This window comes from Erpetoichthys calabaricus, chromosome 2, assembly GCF_900747795.2.
Source record: "Erpetoichthys calabaricus chromosome 2, fErpCal1.3, whole genome shotgun sequence".
NCBI classification, from domain to species: Eukaryota; Metazoa; Chordata; class Cladistia; order Polypteriformes; family Polypteridae; genus Erpetoichthys; species Erpetoichthys calabaricus.
The window spans coordinates 45918714-45946118 of NC_041395.2; the positions used below are offsets into that span (position 1 = coordinate 45918714).

Consider the following 27405-nt stretch of genomic DNA (forward strand, 5'->3'; position numbering starts at 1 on the left):
CATCCCTTTCCTGAACCCACTTATCTGAATTTACGGTTGCAACTCTAGAACTGAAAACTAACCTAACACACTAAGTAATTCAGAAATTTCATTCCCAGTTTTTCACTTTTTAATAAGTTTGTCAAGGTTGTGTGTTTCATATGTAGGACTTAAATTTAAACAAATTTTGTTTATTTGTTTCTCTAAACATTTGACAAAATTCAGAAAACACATAACCATTTTGATGGAAACTATTTAATGGTCAGATAGTGTTGGATTTACAATTACTGCAAATTATTTAATTTATGGTGAATCATTTTTCTTCCCAAAAAACCCACCCCCATTTTCTCCAGTCCATACACTTTAACCTCCTTGGCGTTATCTCAGAGCATGACTCAGAATCAGAAATCTATGTAATTCTGGTTAAGCACAAGTCAAAATCAGGGTGATGTGTAATCATCAGCTTTACAATGTTCAGCCTGAAATAACTCTAGGGACAGTATTCTGCTGCCATTGAGGGGATAAAAAACATTAGGCTGCAATAAAAATCATAAATACTTTTATATGTAAGGTAACTAACTCATCAGTAATCATTGGTGGGACAGAGCCTTCAACCAAAACACAATGGCACGTTAACGAAAGGCTGTAAAGCCAGGGGGGTATTCCATAAAATGCTCTTATTAAACTGAGACTTCGCTCAGTAAACCTCACTTGAATTTGTCTCGTTTCCAATAAAGGCTCAGTCTGCTCCATGTACACAAAGTGCTTCTTGTTAACTCAAGATGGGTTTGGGCAATCCACGATTATGCGGGCACTCGTGAGATTAAGGCAGTCCCAACAACAGATTGTTGATAACACAGAGGAGAGTGTAATATCTGACTGACTATATCGCTGACTTGAAGCAAAAAACTGATGGGATACATAATGTATTATAGGACAACCTGGAAAAGTTTAATCATCATAAAATAAAAGAACTTGCAACAGAAACAGTGGTGGTTTCAGCAGTTGATCAAGGAAAAATAGTTAAAATATAATAACACAAATAAAGAAAGCGAGAGAAGCTGCGTCGCAGTCCATAGGAGACTGACGTTGAAGTTCATTACAGTTCTGAATTGGTGCATTGCATTATTAAATATTAATAACATTATTATTATTTTTTAAAGTTTCTTTTGAATAGCCCATTTTGATTATAAATGTACTGGTTTGTGAATGTTATACTTCAAAAACTTAAGACAAGTAAGTATTCAACAGCAACATAACGCACATTTGACCCCAACTTAAAATTATATACGAGAACATAACTTCCTTCAAAATTACTAGAACAGTACATTTAGTATACGCAAACGTATTCTGCACACACTGCAACCAAAAAGAAAGCTGCAGCTTCTGCCACTGGTGTGATGCTCCAATGTCACTCCTGCTGAAAGCGTCTAATTGAGCAATATGACTGGCCGGTGTCACTTGAAAGGACTGACCTGTGCCCTGAAGTTCTGAATGATTTGTATTTTATATATTCAGTCTCCAATTAGCTTGGTGTTGCTTTTATTCCCTCACAAGTGTAATCTATTATGTCTATGACATTTGGGAAGCCTAAATACTGTAACATCATCGAGTGTCACTGATACAACTTTGGACAAATTAATTTTATCAGAGATTCACTTGCCACACTTTACATTTTATGCATTAAATGAAGCCACAAATATCTTTAAGAAAATCACCATCATGAGAACCAAACTTGACAATATAGATAATGGGTGCTTCTATTTTACTGGTATATCCTCAGTTACAAAACATTTTGTATTTTTAATATCTTACTAGTAAAAAAATTGACTGTTATAAATAATAATAATAATAATAATAATCATGCATTATTATTTATAGAGGCACTTTACATTAGCAGTAAATCTCAAAGTTCAACATAAAAAGATTAAACAAAGGCAAGGTAAAATAAAAACACAGATAAAACAACAATAATTATAGCATTCTTTTTAATAAGCTTTCCTAAATAGAAAAGTCTTTAGCTGTTTTTTAAAACAGCCCACAATCTGCTGTGTTCTCAGGCTCTCTGGTAGGGCATTCCAGAGCCGTGGAGCAGGGGCTGCAAAGGCTCGGTCACCCATTGTATGAAGTTTGGTCACACGGGGGCAAAGGCGGTGGGTATTTGTAAAACGGAGGTTTCTTGTAGTGGATTGTAATATAAGGAGTTCTTTAAGATATTGTGGAGCATTTCCATGGATACACTGGTGAGTAAACAAACAGAGTTTGTATTCGATATGGAGATGGATAAGGAGCCAATGAAGTGACTGAAGGATTGGTGAGATATGTTCATATTTCCGCACCCTTAAGAGGTCAAGTCCATTTAATTATTGAAGTGTGCAACTGAATCTATTTAATATATATTTATTCTCTTATAACATACATACAAATACTGACCAGACTTGTATCAAAAATGACAAGAGGCTTTTTATCCTCTTCCTTATTTTGGAAGCTGGCTTAAAAGCTCTTCATAGCACACGAGGACAGGAGCACACCAGGGTCTCTAGAAGGTTTTGAAGTGAGACGTTTTTTGTACATTAATACAAACATCTTTGTGTTGCTTAAATGTCTGAGGTTTACTGACTTACAATTGGTGTAATTATAACTGACAATTTTAACATTACGGAAAACTATCTTTTTAACCTATTTTTTATAACTATACCTTTTCCTTTTGTCTCTTGCTGACAAACAGGAGCAATGGGGAAGAATGGCATAATAATTTAACTGTGATATATTATTAATTTCTGTTATTTTTCAGTAAAGCTTTTAATGTTTTAACACCTTACAACGAACATCAGATTACTTTAAGATAGTGTAACTAAGAATGCAGAAACATTAATTACACTAAAAAATCCTGCCACTGACCAAAAAAGGTGTCAACGAATGACATTATTTAAATGTATACTTTCAATCAATAGTTTAGATTATAATGTTTTACCTTTTGTACTGAACATGCAAGATTCATTTATATGAGAACTCAGCAACATTAAATATGCTAAAAAAACAAAGACAAGCCACATTTATATGTTTAGCAGGGGTCTTTTTATAAGACTTTTCAGCTGCCGACAGTTCATCGTAATCAGAGGCTTACAATCCGTCGAAGAAGGTCAACAAGGGCACCGCTGCTTTTTTCCAGTTCAAAATCAATGCTCCTAATTTGAGTGCCATCTTCGTGAGTAGTTGGACTGATTTAGAAATGTGACACTCAGCGAGACATCTAATTGTTTGCACCCACCCAAAACTCATTCTTGGTTGTCTTCAGAAGTATAGATAGATAGATAGATAGATAGATACTGTATATATTATACATCTAATAATAATAATAATAATAATAATAATAAAACATTTTATTTATATAGTGCCTTTGGCACTGAGAGACTAATTTCTATTTTGATATTTTAAAATACACAAGGAACCATTTCATAATGACCTTTCTGTTAGCAATTGCTATCTGAACTCGGCAGGGGAAGGGCCTTCAGTGTTAATTATGATTTAATATGTTTTCAACATTAATGTTTGGAATATTGTAATGACAGAACTTTCTGACTTAAGTGTGCTTATTGCAATATAAGTTCAATAACATGTAAGTTATTAAAACAAGAAAATAATCACAAGAATACACATATTGCCTCACTCACAAGGATGGACACAACTTGAACATCTGCAGTGTAGATCAAATGTTTATATCCACCCGTGGATGATTTGCAAATCAGTGCTGTCGTTTAAGTGCTCCTCACTGAGCACAGCATCACCAAGTCTTTTGACAAAAATTAAGAGGGCACTTCAGATAAATAATCCAAAAAGAACAAATAGAACCAAAAGATAAATGGTATGAACTTGAAACATAACATATAATATTGGTTATTTCTGGAAATGACTAAATTCAAACAGAAATACATTATTTAATTAAACCTGAATTTTCAACGAAAGCAGGCAACGTGGTGTAAAGTAGTAGAATTCAACCTCACGCTGGGATTCTGAGCAAATCACTTAACCAGGCTCTAGTTCACTTCTTTAAAAAAAAAAAAAAAAAAAAAAAAAACAGCTGTACATAAATGGGTGAATTGTATCCTGGTGTTAAGAGGTCGCTCTTAGAAAGAAAAAAAAAAATCCGCTAAATAAATATACATTACTAACTGGAGAGACTGAGGTCCGTCCACCTTTGGAGACAGTAATCCCAAGGGGCTTTCCTGACACATAAGTACAGTTATTCGTTTAATTATAGTGTCAACACAACATTTATTTCATTGAATTAGTAAAATGCACACATGTTAAGAGCTTCTGAAGCCACGGTGAACTTTATGAATTCGAGACTTTCTAGCTGGTTTGGGAAAATTAAGTAAATCGTCGTAACTGAGAACAAACTTCAGCTTTATGATAAACAGTCAGGTTAGAATCTAAATCATTCGAAGTAAGTAATCATTCTCATTATAGAATTGCGTCATTGTGTTAATATTCAAACATTTATTAAAGGTAAACAGCTGTACGAGACATTTACTCGTGTCTTATGCTTTATACACACCTTATGATAAATCCGACGCGTCGACAAGCGATCTGAGAACAAGAATCCAGTGGCGAAACACGACGTCAAATGCTAATACAGTACTGAACTGAATCACGTTCATAAAGGTGGAATGTTGATCATCAGATTTAAAAACATAAAAAAAACAGTAAACGATGGACTCGCGTGTAATAAGTAACTGGCGCGCACTAATGACGACCAGAAAGAGAGAGAAAGCTTAGAGGCGCATTCAAATGACGTAACCCGGCAAGCTTCTTTGAATCGCAAATCAGGAACTTTTAGAAGCTGTGATATGCATTATACAAATAATTGTGCGAAATACTTAATTATCCATTCTTTTTGGCTTTATAATTAGTAAAAGACAGCAGCCCATTACTAGTAAATGTTGTTATTGAGTGGACACTATTTAGCTTTTAATCGCAAAACTAAGGACCAAATGCATGTAAAATGAACAGTTTTTAAGTAAGATCGGACAATGTCTGGAATGGTTCTGCTGCCAAACGGTGAGAGCATATCGCGACCAGTATGCCTACCATAATAATACTGTTTATACTGTTGATTCAATACTGTTTAAATTAGATGAGAAACATGTTACAATGACGACGGGCTCAATGCCTTGAATTTTCAGACAATTAATTTGGATTAGGAAGTTTATATCTAACGCTGACTCGCCGCGTCATTGTGTCCTACATTTGATATCGGAATGTTGCGGTGGTGTTCTAACGAAACATCCTACCCATCGAAATGATCTACTCACTGATACTACGCATGCGTAGACCAAAATTACGCAACTTTTCTCGAAGCTTACCAACTGTTCGTCGATCTGTCCTACCTAGTGTTGAAGTTTGAGGTGTTACTGTATTTCAGTAATATGTATGCTTTTCTTAGCCTTACTACATTAATGCATTTATTACAGTTTACTGCATAGGTATTTACTGTCAACATTTTATAAGTTGTATATTTTGCATGTGTGACTTTTAATCTTGTACAGGCCATTGTATCTATGCACGAGTAATAACCGTCTTGTGAAATCTTTGCATCAGGCTGTGTCTGTTTCGGGCATTAAATGATGCATATAGAATAAATTAAGAAATGTTAACATTTCCATAAATTTGATAGACGACTTCTAAATACAACATGTTAAATGATGACATGGTATAACCTTATAAGTTTAATGTTACGACTTACAATAAACGGATGGGTGTAACATATATGGTGTATATACCATTCATGCCAAGTAATCTGTTGCTTTTGTTGACATAGTGTGTAATAAATAAACTGTTAATTTAATGTGCTAATTAGAACTTGTTTATTTTGCTTTTTTAAGCTATGGAAAAAAAGTGGGAAGAAATTTTCAACTTTTTGTCTGTGGGATCATACCCTGATGGGTATGATAAGTCTCAGAGACAAGGCCTCAGGAGATATTCCTCCAAATTCACTCTGAAGGGTTAGTATAATAAACACTATATATCTGATGTTCTGTGAATTTAATTCTGGCATTAAATAAGTATTACTTTCAATCTAGAAGGGGAACTCTTCTTTGGAAGTAGGAGGATCATCAAGACCAAAAAGGAGGCAAGGGAGCTGTTCAAGGAGTTCCACACCTCTCCTATTGGCGGGCACACAGGTGTATTGAAAACCCGCACTGCCATGTGCTCCAGATTTTACTGGCTTGGCATGTCTGTGGATGTTGACAACTGGGTATGTTTTTTCCATATTATTGTTTTTTGAAATAAAAATAATATTTATTTTAAATAACTAAAATATTGTGTATGGTTTTTACTTTGATTATTTTCATGTTAAAGGTTTTGGAGTGTGACAAATGCCAAAAGGTTGGCAAACCTTTGACTGTTGCTCAGCCACTCCAGTGTATTAAGGTAAATGTGTAATAGTAGACAAAAAAATCTCACAATTTACTTTGGGACCCTCATTGACTCTTTTGTGCAGCAACATAAGTAATCCATTTGCTATTGAGCAATGTTTGTTAGTTTTAATGATTTGTTTATTTATATTTTGAAAAATTGCTTGTCTAAAAGGTGTCTGCTGTCTGGGACCTTATTGGAATTGACCTGACGGGCCCATTGCCAAAAATATCAGAAGGCCACCAATACATTTTGACTGCCACTGATTACTTTTCAAAGTGGGTCGAAGCATATCCATTAAAAACAAAATCTGCTGGAGAGGTTGGACAGTATCTGTGCTCCATAATATATAGGCATGGATGCCCCAAACGAATCCTGTCTGACCAAGGCAGGGAATTTGTTAATGAAGTAAGCTTTTATTTTATATTCACAGTAATAATTATTAATACTCTCTATGTACTGTATCTGTCTATGTATCAGAATAAAATAATTACTGTTACTTTTCTTGCTATTCTTAAGCTAAACCAGAAGCTGTGTCAGGTGCTAGGGGTTGAGAGGAGTGTGACTGCAGCTTATCATCCCCAGACAAACGGTCTGGATGAGAAAACTAACGATAACATTAAACGGTAAGTATTATTTTAAGGTTCCCTACGGTACATTTATTTACAATATTTAATTTTTTTAGTAATCATGCTTTTGTTTTAGAGCCCTAAGGAAATTAGTCAACGACCAGCAGAACAACTGGGACTTGTTTCTGGACGCCACACTTTTTTCATTGAGGTCCAAAATTCACACTACAACAAAGCACTCCCCATTTCTACTTATGTATGGGAGAGAAGCAGTGTTCCCCTCAGAGGTTCCAGTTTACTTGTAGATGAGTGTTTACTTACAGCTCTGTGTGTAAATTTATATTATTATATATTATGAATAATGAAGATTTGATGCCACATCATATAAATTAGAAGTAGATGATAAATGATGAAATAATTCACTTATTTGCAGTTATTTGTTGTGCTAGTTCATAGAGGCATTGCTTAGCATGCCTATGACATTTCCATGATTAGTGGTTACATCCTGGTATTTCAGTTTTCTCCCACAGCTTAAAGACTTGGATGTTAGGTGAACTGAAGATGTGAAATTGTTCATGTATGTCATGTGTGTTACTCAGACTCTGTCGGTGACCTTGACTTCAGGAGGCAGTGATTAGCAGTAGTGTGTGTGGTTTAACAATAACTGTTGCGTAGTTGTTCTGTTGTATTTGCCATGCTTTTGGCCCTGTTATTTGTAGATTTCTGTTTCTTCAACAGATGTACCAGTTTTATATTTATTTCTTTTTATTAAAAAATAACTTTCTTATGGTTAATCTCTAAGTTGCCATATTGTTACATTTGCACTTTTAATTGTAGCTCACCACCATTATTCTTCCTGAGGAGGATAGTTATGTAGAATTTTTAAATCAGAAAAATCAAAAAATGGAGTCTGTTAGAAAAACAGCTGATGAGAACTTAGAAAAGTCTCAGCAAAAACAAAGGGATGCATATGACAGGAAAGCTCAGAAGAAGTGCAGAAATGTGGTGTACAGTCCTGGTGATGAGGTTCTGCTTCTCAACATGAGGAAACGTGGGAGGAAAGGAGGAAGAATGGAGCCAGATTTCTCAGGGCCGTACATTATTGTGTCCATTAGTGGTAAAGTAGTTACCCTAAAAAATTTTGAGGGAATGACTTTGAAAACCAAGTACAATACCAGCCACCTCAAGCCCTACAGAAGAGGCCAGTGCACAGATTCAGTTGTTTCTATCCTGGAATCTGAAGTGAGGAAGACAGAAGCTGATTAGCAGGATGCAGCAGTTTCTTCAGAAAAAAAACAAGTTCCTTCACGGCCTTCAGTCATCTGTTTTGCATCAACCAAAAAAGAGGAAACATTGCATGCCTCCAAAGAGGTTAAATCATGTGCTGAGGCAATACTGAAGATCCAGACAGATGCCACAAACACACAAGACGAAGGTCCTAAAATGAACGTTCTTGTTGCCAGTTTGGCACCAGATCTTTCTTTGCATGATGTTGACCTTTTGGCTGTTCTGTCCAATTGGTCATTTGTTGCCAGTTTGGCCCCGGTTCTTATTTTACATGATGTTGGCCTGTTGGCTGAATGTGAAGTTTAGGGGCTGTACAAATTACCCTAAATAACTGAAAAACATCCGGCATAATTCATGAGGTGACAAATTATTATAAAAAAATTTGCTGTCTTAAAATTTTAAGACTGCAAAATGTTTAAATTGACTTGTATAAGGAGGAAAATTTTGAAGGGATGTTATCTTTATGAATTTGGTTAGAATGAACTAAAATAATCCCATACATAAATATATCTAAATAGGTAAAGTGTTCCAAAAAATCAAATGCTTTTAGCCCCAATCATTTCTGATTAGGGTTACTCAGCCTGTTTCATACAAACAGGATAAAAGGTCAATCAATCCTTACATGTCCATCCCCTGTACATTATTGCCTTTTCAAGACTACAAGAGCCCGTTGGCCATCTTCAACTGTTCATAGCATACAAATATATATTTATTTCTTTCCAGTCATGAAGCTGTGGGCTGCAAGAGATCATGGGCAGGTGGAAGCAGTTGTGGGACCATACAAGCTTTATGATACTTCCTTCAGGACACTGCAAGGAACTAATTGGCTTGCTGATGAGGTTGGAGTGAAACATTGTTATTACCGTTAATCAAATTTATTTTCTGCTTTTAATTAACTCAATTAAATTTTTATTTAATACAGGTCATTGATGCACATCTCCATAATAGGATTGCAACTGCATCACCTTGCCTGTAGCAATAAAAGCCAACTCAGTCAGCAAGCTGGAACCTGGACAACACAGAATCTTCACTGCATGCTGAGCGAGGTTGTAACTTAAATTCAGCCTCATGACCCAGAACTCTGTGATGTTATCAGTGTACCAACTCACCCCAGGTAGTCACTCTCCATGCAGTCCAGATATTCCTGCCACTCTGTGTCTGACTGGGTCATTGTGGAAGAAAAAGTCTCTTCACACATGCATCATATTGTCACTATTACGGCTGCTGCTACTAACGGCTTTCTGATTAAAGGCCCATTCACACCTGAGTATGACACCTGAGTATGTCACACCTGACATTAACACAATGTCTTACTTGTGTTTCTAAATGGATGAATAGTAATTTTCTCAAGCTAAATAAAGAGAAAACAGAAATTTTAGTGATTGGCAATAATGGATATAATGAGGTTATTAGAAACAAACTTCATGCATTAGGATTAAAAGTCAAGATGGAGGTAAAGAATTTAGGGGTAACTGTTGACTGTAACCTGAATTTTAAATCGCATATTAATCAGATCACTAGGACAGCATTTTTTCACTTAAGAAACATAGCAAAAGTTAGACCTCTTATATCATTGAGAAATTAGTTCATGCTTTTGTTTTTAGTCGACTAGATTACTGTAACGCACTCCTCTCAGGACTACCCAAAAAAGACATAAATCGTTTGCAACTAGTGCAGAATGCAGCTGCTAGAATCCTAACTAGGAAAAGAAAATCCGAGCACATTTCTCCAGTTTTGATGTCACTACACTGGTTACCTGTGTCATTCAGAATTGACTTTAAAATAATGCTTATGGTTTACAAAGCCTTAAATAATCTCGCCCCATCTTATATATCGGAATGTCTGACATCTTATATTCCAAATCGTAACCTTAGATCTTCAAATGAGTGTCTGCTTAGAATTCCAAGAGCTAAACTTAAAAGAAGTGGTGAGGCGGCCTTCTGCTGTTATGCACCTAAAATCTGGAATAGCTTGCCAATAGGAATTTGCCAGGCTAATACAGTGGAGCACTTTAAAAAAACTGCTGAAAACACATTACTTTAACATGGCTTTCTCATAACTTCAATTTAGTTTAATCCTGATGCACTGTATATTCAATTAATTATCATAACTATACATGGTGGCTCTAAAATCTGTACTAACCCCTGCTATCTCTTCTGTTTCATTTCCCAGTTTTCTGTGGTGGCGACCTGCACCACCACCACCTAATCAAAGCACCATGATGTTCCTACATTGATGGATTAAAAGCCAGAAGTCTACATGACCATCATCATCAAGTCCTTCCATGAGAACCCTAAAATACAAAGAGGACTGTTCATTTATGTTAGGTAGAATGCCCAGAGGGGGCTGGGTGGTCTCATGGCCCGGAACCCCTGCAGATTTTATTTTTTTTCTCCAGCCATCTGGGGTTTTTTTGTTTTTTCTGTCCTCCCTGGCCATCGGACCTTAATTTTATTCTATGTTAATTAGTGTTGTCATATTTTAATTCTTACTTTGTCTTTTTTTTCTCTTTTTCTTTCATCATGTAAAGCACTTTGAGCTACATTATTTGTATGAAAATGTGCTATAGAAATAAATGTTGTTGTTGTTGTTGTTGAGTGTTGTAAATTTCCATTGTTTGTTCAGCTTTTCTGAAGCTCTTTATTGGATGTATGCAGACTGTGAGACTTGCCCGGACACCATCAGACAGACACCGCATCTTTATAAAACTCTTGTTTATTTTTCTTCCTTTTACACACAACTGTCCAGCACAACACACTGTGCTTCTTGCCCCAATCACCTTTATACCGGGCCTTTCTCTCACTGTCCGTGGGCCACCTTTTCCTCTCTCCACGGGAGCTTCGTCCTGCTCCCACTCCCGACTACAGCTCACTGATTGTTGAGAGGCAGCCCCTTTTATTCTTACCCATATGAGCTCTAGGTGCTCTGCCTGATGACACTTTCTGGTGTGGTGGAAGTGTCATGAGAGCACCCGGAAGCACTCCGGGTGTCCCTGGAAGGATCATCGTTCATGGGTGTGGCGGAAGTAAATATGTCCCAGGCTCCATGAGGCTCGGGGCGCCCCCTGGCGGTGGGCTCGGGCCCCAATGGGCTTGAGCCTTCCTGCTCCCCTTCCGTGGCCCTCTTCCGATTCAGTGCGGTTGCCCCCTCGTGGCCCGGAGGACGAACACGCCACCTCCTGGTCCTTCCAGGCGTCCCGGCTGGGTCTGTCCCCCAGCCTCCTGCGACAAGACATTTTTGGATGTTTTCAGGTGCTTTTCCGGTGTTTTCTGAGCATTTTTCAAACATTTTTCCAATGATTTTAAAGAAGCGTTTTGCAGACAAAATATGATTGATATCATTTCTGTTTTGTAGGTTGTGAGGTGTTGTCATTTTGTGAGATAATTGTTTTGTCTCCAGAATGTCTCCTATGACTTTAGTGCTTTTATTCCTGGCAGTCACAGTAGTGAAGAGCAGGGGTCATAATTGTACATAATAATAATAATAATAATTCTTTGTATTCATGTAGTGCTTTTCTTACTACTCAAAGAGCTCTCCACACAGGGAGGACCCAGGGTGCAAGCCCATGATCTGCTTAGCAGTGCTACCAAGTTCCCTTTGTTCATAAGCCAAGGAAGTTGAGAAAACAATTTGGGACTTTCAGTGTAGCAGACAGCATTCTGACAAATGAGATGATTACACACATGGGTGTCGATAAGCAGGTAAGCATGTAAGTAGTGATTTATGAAAAAAGAAGAAATCATTGTGTTGTTATTGTTTTCCTCTGATTTCAGTGGAAAATCATATAAACGTGTGATCCGGTCATCTAGCAACTTGTCACTTGATTGCACAATACGTGTGCACTTGACTCAATAGCTGTCAATACGATTGAAGCAAGATGACACCTGCATTTTTTTTAATTTCAATGAGCTGAGTTTTCTAAAGTGTTTGCTGCTAAAATACTTACATATAAATAATGTCAATACAAACCATGCAAATAACTTTAAAGTGATTTAGGAGTATTCTGGTGAAGAGCTGAAATACTAGAAAAACACTTAGGTGTGAATGGGCCCTAGGACATATGGACATTGTTGGGGTTCAACCTCCGCAAAGCATCATGGGGTGCTAAAAAAAAAAAGGTTTCCTAAGATGGCTGCTCTGTAAGTGTTCAGGGAAAAATTCAGTGAACCCAGCAAATTTGCTATGAAAAATGATTTGGCGAATTTTACTGGTCAACATTAGTGGGCAAGCAAATCCTGGAAGTGTCTAAATAATGTTCATGAGCTTACTAACTTGGTTTCTCATATTCACTCTGCAGTACTTACCTCTGGAATTCTTAACAAGGGCAGGCTGCATGCTGCTCAGACATATCTTGCTCTCTGTCTTCAACACCGCAAGGGCTGAAGTGTTCCTACTAGGAACTGGCTACCCTAACACTTTTGCACTAAATTTCCTAACAAAGAACATTAGAACACTCTAGATGAGAACAGGCCATTCAGCCCAACAAAGCTCACCAGTCCTATCCACTTATTTCTTCCAAAAAAACATCAAGTCGAGTTTTGAAAGTCCCCAATGTCTTACTGTCTACCACACTACCTGGTAACTTATTCCAAGTGTCTATCGTTCTTTGAGTAAAGAAAAACTTCCTAATGTTTCTGCAAAGTTTACCCTTAACAAGTTTCCAACTGTGTCCTCGTGTTCTTGATGAACTCATTTTAAAATAATGATCTCGATCCACTGTACTTATTCCCTTCATAATTATAAACACTTCAGTCATGTCACCTCTTAATCTTCTTTTGCTTAAACTGTAAAGGCTCAGCTCTTTTAATCTTTCCTCATAATTCAACCCCTGTAGCCCTGGAATCAGCCTAGTCGCTCTTCTCTGGACCTTTTCTAGCGCTGCTATGTCCTTTTTGTAGCCTGGAGACCAAAACTGCACACAGTACTCAAGATGAGGCCTCACCAGTGCATTATAAAGATTGCGCATAACCTCCTTGGACTTGTACTCCACACATCGTGTTATATAACCTGACATTCTGTTAGCCTTCTTAATGGCTTCTGAACACTGTCGGGAAGTCGATAGCTTTGAGTCCACTATGACAACTAAATCCTTCTCATAAGGTGTACTCTCGATTTTCTGACTGCCCATTGTGTATTCAAACCTAATATTTTTACTTCCTATGTGTAATACTTTACATTTACTGACATTAAATTTCATCTGCCACAAATCTGCCCAAGCCTGTATGCTATCCAAGTCCTTCTCTAATGATATAACGGATTCCAAATTATCTGCTAATCCACCTGTCTTGGTATCATCTGCAAACTTAACCAGCTTGTTACTTATATTCCTATCTAAATCATTTATATATATTAAAAATAGCAGCGGCCCTAGCACTGACACCAGTGGAACACCACTCTTACCATCGGCCAGTTCTGATGAGGTTCCTCGCACCATCACCCTCTGCTTCCTGTGTCTGAGCCAATTCTGTCACCATTTTACTGATTTTATTCTTTACAACTACCCAATTAAGTAAACCGAATCATCTGATTGATCCATTTTAAAAAATATAACCTTTTATGGGACTTTGAATGAATCAGAAACAAATTAATTTTATATACTATTTATATTTATTAAATTATATATTACACATGCTGGCAATTCATATTGTATAATATTACCCTCATTGAAATAATGAAGCCTGACAATATCACGAAAATCCATAATTAAGTTAAGACACTAAGTTAGAGAATCATAAGTGAACAAGAATTGTGTGATGTATTTGTGAATCAAATGAATAGATTTGATAGATCTGGAATGGATTAGAATTTCCATCACTAGCAGAAAATGGACAGATGATAATTTGCAATGGTCTTGTTACTTGTCAGTGTAGCTGTTTTTAGCTAAATACAATAACATGTTGACTACAAGGTCCCAAGCAACTATTTCATATTGATTTATAAGCATACACACACTGGCTAGTTTATCTGAGCTTAACCTTATATAATCTACTAATTATTACACTACTTGGTATTTCCTCTTATATTTGCATGTTTCCCAATATTCTTCATTTTTTTTGCACGAGTCTCAATATCCTCTCTCTTATGAAAAAACTCATTGTCATCCTATGAGTCATCGTCATGTGCTTACTGACCCATCCCTTTGCCCAAAAAGGCACTTGCCTGTTAAACTCCTATTTAAAATTCACAAATTCAAAAATAATGCTTGCTTTCCCTTATAAGCTTTACAAAAGTCTTGTATAAAGTTTTAACAAATTAAAGATTGCATCTTATCTAAATAATCCTATAATATTCACACAAAATAAATATTGCAAGTCTTATTTAATGAACTGTTAAAAAGCACTACTTTTTATAACAATTATATCTATCATTTCAGTATTGTTTTTTTGAAGAGCTATAAGTAGATAAAAATACAAAGATTAAAAATGATTAATTACATAATAAGTTCACAGAAATGCACAGATTTGTTTAAACAGACACATGTGATTAGATTTAAAGCCTATAAGGAATCATCTGAATTTGACACATGTGCGTTGTGTCCTGGACATCCAGGAACATCCTGGGAGCAGCAACTTTGAAAGTCGAACAACACTCATGTTGTACTATGCAAATTCAGAATGTGGCATCAGAGTTTTTTTTAATCTTTATTATAATATCATAATTACTATTACAGTAAAAGAGAACAAACAGCAAATATGTAAATCTTCAAGGGTACATTAGAGAATATTATGGCAAAACATTAAAAACTTTTTTGAAGTTGAAATATTCTTAACATACAATTCAATTTATTTTTCAAACATAAGAAACAAATGGTAGTGATTGACAATGTTAGATTTATGAATATGAAATATTGCCAATATAATAAAAACATTAATTAGATAATATTCTTTTTCTTTACAGCTTTTAAATTTAAAAAACTCAACAGGATATCCTTAATAAATAAAAGTAACCTCTCTTTTAACAGACCTAGAAAAATCTTTCCAAAGTGCTAGAGTCCAGGTCCAAAATAAATGTAAAGCAGTTTCTGTGCAGGTATTATGAAGAAGCAATTAGGGTCAAAATCTTTTTAAAATTTGATCACGTAGTGCTTCATAAGATAATAATAATTTAAAACCAATTTGTCAAACTTCGTTTGTAATTCAATATTTAAGTGATATATTCTATACCTAGACAATATATGCAATCAAACTTTCCCAGTGAGTAAGTACATAAGGAATAGTTACAATATTTCTTTGAAAAATAGATATATATTTTTTTGTTTTTATTACAAAATGAAGGACTTCATAGCAAACATATTTTCCCTATAGAAGCTTTATTTGGGTTGAATAAATATAGATTAGAAGATTCACAAGTAGTATTACTTATGTGAACTTATTATTACTTACAAAACAGAGCACACTTTAAGATCTCAAAATACCAGCCTACTTATGATTCCAAGGATTAATAAAATAACAGTGGGAGGTTGAGCTTTTAGTTACAGGGACCAGAAGTTATGGAATGATCTGCCTATTGATATAAGTGTCTCATATTTTAAAGCCATGCTGAAGACACACTACTTTAGTCCAGCTTACCCTGACTAGAGCTGCTGATTAGCTTGAACTATAAATGACAGTTGGTGTCACTCCAGAGATCTTCTGATCAAGGCTCAAAATAAGCTTATTCCAAAAAGCAATAAAACAAAAAGAGTAAAAAATAAGCCAAAGTGAATAAACAGGAGTATTATTTAAAAAGTATAATTGAAAAGATTACTGTACAAGAAAATTACAAAAGCCCAATAATTCTGATGTAGACAAATACCAATAACTACAGTAAGAGATCAAAAAGAGAATTCAAATGTGTCAAGAGAGAAACTGAAATAAAAATTGCTAGAGAAGCCAAAACTAACAGCAGCCAATTTTTCAGTACTACTCCAGTAAAAACACAATAAAAAAGAATTTCAGAAACCTTATGGACACAAATGGAGAAATCATTGAAAATGAGAAGGAAATAGCAAATGAACTCAACAGATATTTCACCCAGGTATTTATAAAGGAAAAAAGAAGTGGAATGTCTTATGCAGAAGTAAAAACAAACTGAGTTCATAGATTTCAAAATATAAGAGTCTGATTTGCTTTAAGCCCTCAATATATTTTAATAAAACCCTTGGACCTGATGGGATCTTACCAGTTGTACTGGAAGAAATGAAAGACATCATCTATAAACCCTTATTAGGCATACTTCAGCAGACACTTCAGAAAGGAGAAATACTTGAGGACTGGAAAGTTGCAAAGGTGACTCCAATCTTCAATAAGGGAGACAAAATGTATCCTAGTAACTACAGACCAATTAGGCTTACTTCTGTGCCATGCCAAATTAAGGAAACTATAATAACAAATAGTTTAGAAAAATTACTGAAATGAAAATAATATTCTAAATAACAGTCAAACAGGTCCTGCCAAACCAAACTTAGATTTTTTTGAAGAAGCAACCTGAATAGTTGACAAAAACAAACCATACAGCATTATTTACCTTGACTTCCAAAAATCATTGGATACAGTCCCACAAAATCCCTACAAAGATGAATTCTGAAACTAGAAGTTGTAGGCATCAGCAATAACTTACAAATCTGGATCTCAAGTTGGTTAACCCACAGAAGACAAAGACTACAGATAAGAGGAGAGTGCACCACACTGAGCAAGACCATCAGTGGAGTCCCTCAGGGGTCTGTCCTTGGACCATTACTTTTTAGGATTTAGATTAATGAAATTGATTCTGGTATAGTTAGTAAACTTGTCAAATTAGCAGATGAGACTAAAATTGGAGCAATGGCAGACTTTGAGGAGACAGCAAAAAAAATTCAAAAAGACCTTGACAACCTTCAGCACTGGGCGAACACCTGCTAAATGCAGTTCAATGTTGAAAAGTGCAAAGTGCTACATGTGGGAAACAGGAACATCAATTATAAATAAAAGATGGGATACACAAATAATGGGTTGTTGTTGTTGCTGACAGATGTTGGTGTCCATTTTCAGTTTCTACTTTGTTTTCTGTGTTTTAACAAATATATATCTTTATATGTACTAATTCTTCATTTACTAATTTGTAAAATCTATATTTGCCATTTTACCTGAGAACTTGTCACTGCGCTCTGTACCTCAACTCACTGGCAAATGCTACACAAAAATAAACTGAAATGATTTGAATATTGCATTTTAAAGGCGTGATTACAGTTTGAGGTGTAGCATTTCTAACAAAACACAACTCTTTTTGGTAACTGAAAAATTGTAAATAGATAAAAATCCAGTATATCTTACAGTTTCTTCTGAATTGAGTGACTGTGTAACTAACAAAATATTTTGATTGGTCAGCTACTAAAAATATAGATTTATTTTGAAATATATAAAGTGGCATTATAGTTTTTTTTAAATCAATTTTTTATCAAGTAAATATACAAATTTACTTGATAAAAAAAAAATTATTATTTTTTTTTTATCAAGTAAATATACAAATCCCCTCTTTTAACCGCCACCTTATCGTGGTGGAGGGGTTTGCGTATCCCAATGATCCTAGGAGCTCTGTTGTCCGGGGCTTTATGCCCCTGGTAGGGCCACCCAAGGCAAACTGGTCCTAGGTGAGGGATGAGAAAAAGAGCGGTTCAAACCTTCTATGATGAATGAAAACTTTGGACAGCGTTTTCCCTTGCCCGGACGCGGGTCACCGGGGCCCCCCTCTGGAGCCAGGCCTGGAGGTGGGGCTCGATGGCGAGCACCTGGTGGCCGGGCCTGCACCCATGGGGCTCGGCCAGGCACAGCCCGAAGAGGCAACGTGGGTCCCCCTTCCCATGGGCTAACCACCTATGGGAGGGACCAAGGAGGTCGGGTGCAGTGTGAGTTGGGTGATGGCCGAAGACGGGGACCTTGGCGGTCCGATCCTTGGCTACAGAAGCTGGCTCTTGGGACGTGGAATGTCACCTCTCTGAAGGGGAAGGAGCCTGAGCTTGTACGCGAGGTTGAGAGGTTCCGGCTAGATATAGTCAGACTCACCTCGATGCACAGCTTGGACTCTGGAACCAATCTCCTTGAGAGGGGCTGGGCTCTCTACCACTCTGGAGTTGCCCCCAGTGAGAGGCGCCGAGTGGGTGTGGGTATCCTTATTGCCCCCCGACTTGGAGCCTGTTCATTGGGGTTTACCCACCCTTTTTGGAGTCCCTGGAGAGGGTGCTAGAGGGCATAACTTCTGGGGACTCCCTCGTTCTGCTGGGAGACTTCAATGCTCACGTGGGCAATGACAGTGAGACCTGGAAGGGCATGATTGGGAGGAATGCCCCCCCCCCCCCGATCTGAACCTGAGTGGTGTTTTGTTATTGGACTTCTGTGCTCGCCACGGATTGTCCATAACGAACACCATGTTCAAGCATAGGGGTGTTCATATGTGCACTTTGCACCAGGACACCCTAGGCCTCAGTTCGAAGATCGACTTTGTGGTCGTGTCATCGGACTTGTGGCCACATGTCTTGGACACTCAGGTAAAGAGAGGGGGGAGCTGTCAACTGATCACCACCTGGTGGTGAGTTGGCTTCGATGGTGGGGGAGGATGCCGGTCAAGCCTGGTAGGCCCAAATGTGTTGTGAGGGTATGATGGGAACGTCTGGCAGAGCCCCCTGTCAGAAGTAGCTTCAACTCCCACCTCTGGCAGAACTTCGACCACATCCCGAGGGAGGTGGGGGACATTGAGTCTGAATGGGCCATGTTCTGTGCCTCTATTGTTGAGGCAGCTGACTGGAGCTGTGGCCGTAAGGTGGTCAGTGCCTGTCGTGGCGGCAATCCCCGAACCCGTTGGTGGACACCGGCGGTGAGGGATGCTGTCAAGCTGAAGAAGGATTCCTACAGGACCCTTTTGTCCTGTGGGACTCTGGAGGCAGCTAATAGGTACCGGCAGGCCAAGCAGAATGCAGCTTTGGTGGTTGCTGAGGCAAAAACTCGGGCGTGGGAGGAGTTTGGGGAGGCCATGGAGAACGACTTTCGGACGGCTTCGAGGAGATTCTGGTCCACTGTCCTGCATCTCAGGAGGGGGAAGCAGTGCTGTGTCAACACTGTATATGGTGGTGATGGTGCGCTGCTGACCTCGACTCAGGACATTGTGGGTCGGTGGGGGGAGTACTTCGAAGACCTCCTCAATCCCACTAACATGCCTTCCAATGAGGATGTAGAGCCTGGGGACTCAGAGGTGGGCTCCCCCATCTCTGGGACTGAGGTCACCGAGGTGGTCAAAAAACTCCTTCATGGCAGGGCACCGGGGGTGGATGAGATACGCCCGGAGTTCCTCAAGGCTCTGGATGTTGTAGGACTGTCTTGGTTGACACGCCTCTGCAACATTGCATGGACATCAGGGACAGTGCCTCTGGATTGGCAGACCGGAGTGGTGGTCCCCCTCTTTAAGAAAGGGGACCGGAGGGTGTGTTCCAACTACAGAGGGATCACACTCCTCAGCCTCCCTGGAAAAGTCTATTCGGGGGTCCTGGAGAGGAGGGTCCGTCGGATAGTCGAGCCTCGGATTCAGGAGGAACAGTGTGGTTTTCGTCCTGGTCGCGGAACAGTGTACCAGCTCTACACCCTTAGCAGGGTCCTGGAGGGTGCATGGGAGTTTGCCCAACCAGTCTACATGTGTTTTGTGGACTTGGAAAAGGCATTCGACCGTGTCCCTCGGGGAATCCTGTGGGGGGTACTCCGAGAGTATGGGGTACCGGACCTCCTGATAAGGGCTGTTCGGTCCCTGTACGATCAGTGTCAGAGCTTGGTCCGCATTGCCAGCAGTAAGTTGAATCCGTTTCCAGTGAGAATTGGACTCCGCCAGGGCTGCCCTTTATCACCGATTCTGTTCATAACTTTTATGGACAGAATTTCTAGGCGCAGCCAGGGCATTGAGGGGGTCCGGTTTGGTGGACTCAGGATTGGGTCACTGCTTTTTGCAGATGATGTTGTCCTTTTTGCTTCATCAGACCATGATCTTCAACTCTCTCTGGATCGGTTCGCAGCCGAGTGTGAAGCGGCTGGAATGGGAATCAGCACCTCCAAATCCGAGACCATGGTCCTCAGCTGGAAAAGGGTGGAGTGCCCTCTCAGGGTTGGTAGCAAGATCCTGCCCCAAGTGGAGGAGTTCAAGTATCTCGGGGTCTTGTTCACGAGAGAGGGAAGAATGGAGCGTGAGATCGACAGGCAGATCGGTGCGGCATCCGCAGTAATGCGGGCTCTGCATCGGTCTGTCGTGGTGAAAAAGGAGCTGAGCCACAAGGCGAAGCTCTCAATTTACCAGTCGATCTATGTTCCTACCCTCACCTATGGTCATGAGCTATGGGTAGTGACCGAAAGAACAAGGTCGCGAATACAAGTGGCTGAAATGAGTTTCCTCCACAGGGTGTCTGGGCTTTCCCTTAAAGATAGGGTGAGAAGCTCAGTCATCCGGGAGGGGCTCAGAGTAGAGCCACTGCTCCTCTGCATCGAGAGGAGTCAGATGAGGTGGCTCGGGCATCTGATCAGGATGCCTCCTGGACGGCTCCCTGGTGAGGTGTTCCGGGCACGTCTAACTGGGAGGAGGCCCCAGGGAAGACCCAGGACATGCTGGAGGGACTATGTCTCTCGGCTGGCCTGGGAACGCCTTGGGATTCTCCCGGAAGAGCTAGAAGAAGTGGCCGAGGAGAGGGAAGTCTGGGTATCTCTGCTCAAGCTGCTGCCCCCGCGACCCGATCTTGGATAAGCGGAAGAGGATGGATGGATAAATATACAAATACAGTAGACATACCATAAAAATGTCAATACAAAATAAAACACCCATCCCACCCCACAGTCTCAAATAGCACCAGTTAGTCGAGGAGGAGAGAAAGTACAGATGCATACAAGAAAAACTGTGTGGTCATTAAGTAAAACTCCCATTTAGATGAGTTGGATCAAGTTGTATAAATGATTGCCAGTTAGAAATATTTGAGCACATTAGTTCAAGCAGCAGATAGATTAAAAAACATAAGGTTTTAGAAAGAGGATTTCCAGAAGAGTTGGGAGATTTCCAATTTAAAGCTAGGGCTAACTTTGCAGCAATCATGCCCAAACAGAGTTATCTGTCTTGAAAAGAGAAAAGTAAAAGAGCAGAAAAATCCAACAGAAGACTTAAAAAGTAAGTGATGTATTATAGGAGAGGACAGAAGAAAGACTCTGTAACATACCTCGAAAAAAGTTTGAAACTTTAGGACATTCCCAGTACATATGTAACAACGTACCTGGGGTTTAGAAGAGCAAAGAGAATCATTGGAAAGGCCCATAGCAAACTGTTAACAAGAAATGATACACACGTGACGCACAAATTAAAAGTAATAATTCTTTACATTTATATAGTGCATTTCTCACTACTCAAACATGCTTTAATGAGTGGGGAGCCACTTCAACCACCACTAATGTGTAGCATTCACCTGGGTGATGCGACGACAGCCATTTTTGCACCAGTACACTCACCACACATTAGCTATTAAGTGGTGAAGTGGTGAGAGAGAGAGAGACAATTACAAACAGGGGATGATTAGTGGGCCAGAAAAACAAGGCTGAGGCAGGCAATTTAGCCTGGATATTGGGTTACCCCTTACTCTTTATTAAGGATGCCTATGGATCTTTTATGACCACGGAGTGTCAGAAACACAGTTTTACATCTTATCCGAAGGACAGCTTCATTTTTGCAGCACAGTGTCCCCATCATTGCACTGGGGCATTGGGATACGTATTCAGACCACAGGGTAAGCACCCCTTGCTGGCCTTATCAACACCTCTTTCTGGTAGCAACCCAGGCTTTTCCTAGATGGTTTCCCATGCAAGCACTGGCTTGGCTGAACATGCTTATCTTCAGGTGGATGACCTCTTATGAATTGCAAGTGGTATGGAATCATGTGTGCTGATGATTGCGGTAAAAGTGATATTCTTAAAAATCAACCCCAATCAAGAGGAGCAGACAGTGGGAGATCACGTACCCAGAGTGACTGAATGGTACGGGACAAGTATACTACTTTGAAGAAAATCGTCTCCTTTGCTATCTCTTGAACAATATCGCTATCACGCTATCACTGGCCATTTCTGATTAACTTCCTCTACTACACAAGTTAAATCGCTTTTATATTTGCGCGTTTTACATTTCAGCAGCCCATATTGGCCTCGCCCTGTCACCGCAAACGCTGTTTCAGCAGCCAATCCGGAGACAAATAAGCTCGGGAAGGACTGCGCTCTTGCTACTGGCGGTGGACAAGTTATCTCATGGGTTAAAGAAGACTGTATAGAACAGTCTAACGGCATTAATATTTCTTTTAATAGTAGAAAACATATTTATAATTTGTGTTTTATTTCGGGGCCTTTGTACCTCGCGCAGGATGAAAAACCAACTACATGCAGACTGGACTATGACTGTCTTTTAACGTCCGCTATAAACATTTACTATACACTATTCCTTAAATTCCAGAAAATGTACCTTTACTGTACTGCTTTAATACAAAATAAACTAAAATAATAGCATGTAAATAATGTAACTAACAACACAAAGAACTTTTAAAGGGTAGTATTTTTATTCAGAGTCCAGACATGTAGGTCTATGACGAAACAGCCATGAAGTACAACGTCACAGGTAATTACCCATGCGCCGTCCTCAACTAGTTAAAAACTTCATTTCCCAGACACTCTTGCTAAAAGATTAGTAACACCTAACAGTTTCGATTTTAAAAGCCAGAGCATACAAACAGGATTTTATCTGTATAAATTTAACAATATTATTGTTACTATTTTATTTTTGCAGCGCTTACAATTGTAACCTCAAATCTGCTTGATTAGACTGGATTTCACAATGTTTAATTTTAGCCTGTTTTTAATGCATGTCAAAAAAGGCTTTTTTTAAAGACGTTTATAAAGAAATATTGAATACAGATAGGTACTGAAATTTGGACTAACTATACTAAATTCACTGCTAGTCAAAGTCCTAGAAAATGATAACATCCGGCCCCAGCCCCGGAACATGGCTCCTGCGTCGCGTCTGCTCATTGTATATTTTCCGCGCCCAGAGTGGATTTGAGCCAATGATAATGCTGTCCCCGCCCCTAACGTAGATTATTGACACACGCCTCCTTCGACGGAACCACCCATCGTAGTGAATGGCCACGCCCCCTCCCCTGGGTCCGCTTCCTTCTGTGTTCCCTTCCCACGATTTCCAAAACCGAGTCATTTCCTAGCACGCAGGATCGTCCTCAAGCTTGCGACACAAAGGAAAAGCTTGTTGAATGCAACAATCAAGATTCGCTGATCCTTGGAACCAGGAGGCCTTTACCTGCTTTGAAGTGAGTTTACTTTTTTCGATTTGTATCTGCGCAGACAGGGAAGTGCGCGGATTAGGATTAAAAAAGTCGCGCAACTGAGTTTATTTGTGCGGGGGATGGGAAAGGATTCCGATTTGTATTATTTTGTCTTCCTTTTTCGGATTTCATTTCTTATGGCCCAGTCGTTTGCCTCCGTAAAGGTAGTCGTGATTTGAACTGTTTTCAACTGGAGCAAGTTCCATTGTCTGAGAAACGGGGGTTTGTCCCTTTTATTGCTTATTCAAGTATTTCGTAGGATTGCTAGCTCGAGGGCGGCCAGGGAGCGCTGTATTTAAAACATGGCTGCTGCAACTGGCGATTTAACCCGGACGGCTCGACAGTGGATCAGCGGTTGTACCGCTTCCCAAGTTGCTTCGACTCTAACATTTTATTCGCGTCAGACGCCAGCGATAACACGGAACCGTTGGTTTCGTTGCCGAGTCTTTCCGGGACGTCCTGCGCGCCGCCCCGCTTGTTCTGGGTGTCTGCGCGCCTCCCTTGGAGGTCGCTGTCAGGCCGCGGAGTCACAACAGTTTTGTTTCCATGCGTTTGGTTCTGGCCTCCAAACTTTATACGCATATATTTTTGAATATATCGTGAAGAGTAATAAAAGAGAAACAAGTTATTACATTGAATAGGACAAAAATGGTTGGGATTAGGGCATACGAAAGCCAAAATCCCAGCAGTTCTACACTGACCGGCATTTCCACAGTTGGCTTGTGCAAAACGTCAATAAACGGATGAATTTTAACCCACTACTTTTTAGTTTTAGTTGCATTTGTGGTTTAAGTGAAGACACACTACAACGAAGTCGCATGTTTTGGTACGATATGTACTTGGGGGGGAAAACCAGTCTGTACGCGTTCTTTCGATGTTTAAGAACTAGAGTTCGAAGGAATCCGTATCGACAGTTACAATGGATGTGAAAGACAGTGAGGGATTGCATTGTTAAGAGGACACGTCCGGCACCCTTTGTCGGGGTGATGTGTTCTGTTCATATTATTGCATAATTTGCCTACATTATTAGACCCTCTTTGGAAATGAGTCAGTCTTTAAAGAGTTCCACAGCGTACGGGTGTCATCAGAAACATTTCGTCGCCGTTAAACAAGTAAGCTCAGCACCTTTATAAAGTTTCACATAGACATGCGAAACGAACTGGGCAGTTCGTTCGTTTAGGCAAATTTTTAGGAGTCTTTTGGTTTTTAAGAATTTAACTGTAGGATATTTATACTGTACAGTACACAATATTTTTTTTAAAGTTAGCTTGTTCTTGTCCTTTAAGGTAGACCTTTCTCAGCGGACCGCACAAATCGTGATTTTTTTTTTTTGAGGGATTGCACGTTACAAGAAGCGATACTTAATACAGTATTAGTCTGTTAGTCTTGTTAAGTTCAGAAGTTATGCACGGTTATTTGCATACTTAACATGGCCTCATCATTTCCTTGTGTTTTTGTTTTATTAATTTGTTGATAGCCCTACGTATTCTAGTACTTATTAAGGTTGATCTTGAATCTCTTGCGGCTTTTCATTCCATTCTTTTTGCTTAGTAAGATACTTTAATATGGAGTTGGTTGTGAGAGGTGCTATGTAAAAGTTGACAGCCAATGTGGCTTCTTCTTGTTCTTGCTTGGTCTCATTACCAAAAACGAAGTTGGATTTCAGGGTGTAATATATATATATATATATATATACATACAGTACTGTGCAAAAGTTTTAGGCAGGTGTGAAAAAATGCTGTGAACAAAGAATGCTTTCAGAAATATAAATAATGATTGTTTATTGTTATCATTTACAAAATGCAAAGTGAGCGAACAAAAGAGAAGTCTAAATCAAATCAATATTTGGTGTTGCTACCTTTTGCTTTCAAACCAGCATCAATTCTTAGACAAAGATTTCAAAGCAGACTGGGGTTTCAAGATGTGCTGTTCAAGCTCTTTTGAAGAAGCACAAAGAAACGGGCAACGTTGAGGATCGTAGACGCAGTGGTCAGCCAAGGAAACTTAGTGCAGCAGATGAAAGACACATCAAGCTTATTACCCTTCGAAATCGGAAGATGTCCAGCAGTGCCATCGGCTCAGAACTGGCAGAAACCAGTGGAACCCAGGTACACTCATCTACTGTCTGGAGAAATCTGGCCAGAAGTGGTCTTCATGGAAGAGTTGCAGCCAAAAAGCCATACCTCCGACTTGGAAACAAGGCCAAGCGACTCAAGTATGCATGAAAACATAAGATCTGGGGTGCAGAAAAATGGCAGCATGTGCTCTGGACTGATGAGTCAAAATTTGAAATATTTGGCTGTAGCAGAAGGCAGTTTTGTTCGTCGAAGGGCTGGAGAGCAGTACAATAATGAGTGTCTGCAGGCAACAGTGAAGCATGGTGGATGTTCCTTGAATGTTTGGGGTTGCATTTCTGCAAATGGAGTTGGAGATTTGGTCAGGATTAATGGTGTTCTCAATGCTGAGAGATACAGGCAGATACTTCTCCATCATGCAATACCATCAGGGAGGCGTATGATTGGCCCCAAATTTATTCTGCAGCAGGACAACGACCCCAAACATACAGCCAAAGTCATTAAGAACTATCTTCAGCGTAAAGAAGAACAAGAAGTCCTGGAAGTGATGGTATGGCCCCCACAGAACCCTGATCTCAACATCATCGAGTGTGTCTGGGATTACATGAAGAGACAGAAGGATGTGAGGAAGCCTACATCCACAGAAGATCTGTGGTTAGTTCTCCAAGATGTTTGGAACAACCTCCCAGCCGAGTTCCTTCAAAAACTGTGTGCAAGTGTACCTAGAAGAATTGATGCTGTTTTGAAGGCAAAGGGTGGTCACACCAAATATTGATTTGATTTAGATTTCTCTTTTGTTCATTCACTGCATTTTGTTGATTGATGAAAATAAATGATTAACACTTCATTTTTGAAAGCATTTTTTGTTTACAGCTTTTTTTCACACCTGCCTAAAACGTTTGCACAGTACTGTGTGTGTGTATGTATGTATAATATATAAAAATATACACACACATACAAACACTTTGTTAATCCGTGATGGGAAACTATCCTGATCTAGACGGGAATATAAACAGCAAGCTTGATAATTAGATAATAACAGCATTTATTGATATAGCACGTTTTCATACAAATGATGTAGCTCAAAGTGCCCAATTGCCACCACACAAAACCAGATAAAGAACAGCAGAGAAAGTTGGGGCTAGTATGGATTGTGGAGCCATGATAAAAATGATACATTCATATGCAGAATATCAGGGTAACACTAAAATGAAGCTGTAAGAAACCCATGTTAAAATAATGGATTTTTAGCAGTTTTTAATGCTAGAATTCCTGAAGCCTACGAGAAACGTCATAATCCCAGGCCACCTTAAATTCCTTCGCACCTCTCCATAAGCATCTTTTGTTTTGTAAATGTGTCAATCAGCACAAGCAGCAAGAAGCCTTCTGCCCCAGTTTGTTTGGGTGTGAGGTGTCTGGAGTTGTATTGGGTAAATAATATATCGTTATTTGGGACACATGCATTTCATGTGTGTTCCATGTCCACAGCGATCTAGGTGAATGTCGGGCAGTGCGAGGCAAGAAATGTTAAACACATTGCTAAAACAGAAACGTTTTTCATATTATAGTACTAATAACAAATTTTGACATTAAATGTATAATGTGTGAAGCCTGAAGTGCAAATATCAAATAAACACTTTCACAGAAGGTACAAGTATAACAAAACAAGTGCACTTTTATTCAAGAATATTACTGAAGAAAAATAAATTAGGACATGACGCTGATACAA

The 27405-nt window shown here is 39.1% G+C and overlaps 2 protein-coding genes across 2 annotated transcripts in view; one reads left to right on the top strand and one right to left on the bottom strand.

Moving 5' to 3' along the window:
• LOC114645843 (nucleolar protein 9) overlaps nucleotides 1–4734 on the bottom strand; it is a 45359-nt gene extending 40625 nt beyond the window's left edge. The window contains exon 1 of the mRNA XM_028793710.2: nucleotides 4538–4734. The gene's annotated coding sequence lies outside the window, so the exon portion shown is untranslated. The remainder of the gene's footprint in view (nucleotides 1–4537) is intronic.
• An 18676-nt stretch (nucleotides 4735–23410) lies between these two features.
• LOC114645262 (homeobox and leucine zipper protein Homez-like) overlaps nucleotides 23411–27405 on the top strand; it is a 51679-nt gene continuing 47684 nt past the window's right edge. Inside the window, 1 exon segment of the mRNA XM_051922353.1 lies at nucleotides 23411–23586. The gene's annotated coding sequence lies outside the window, so the exon portion shown is untranslated.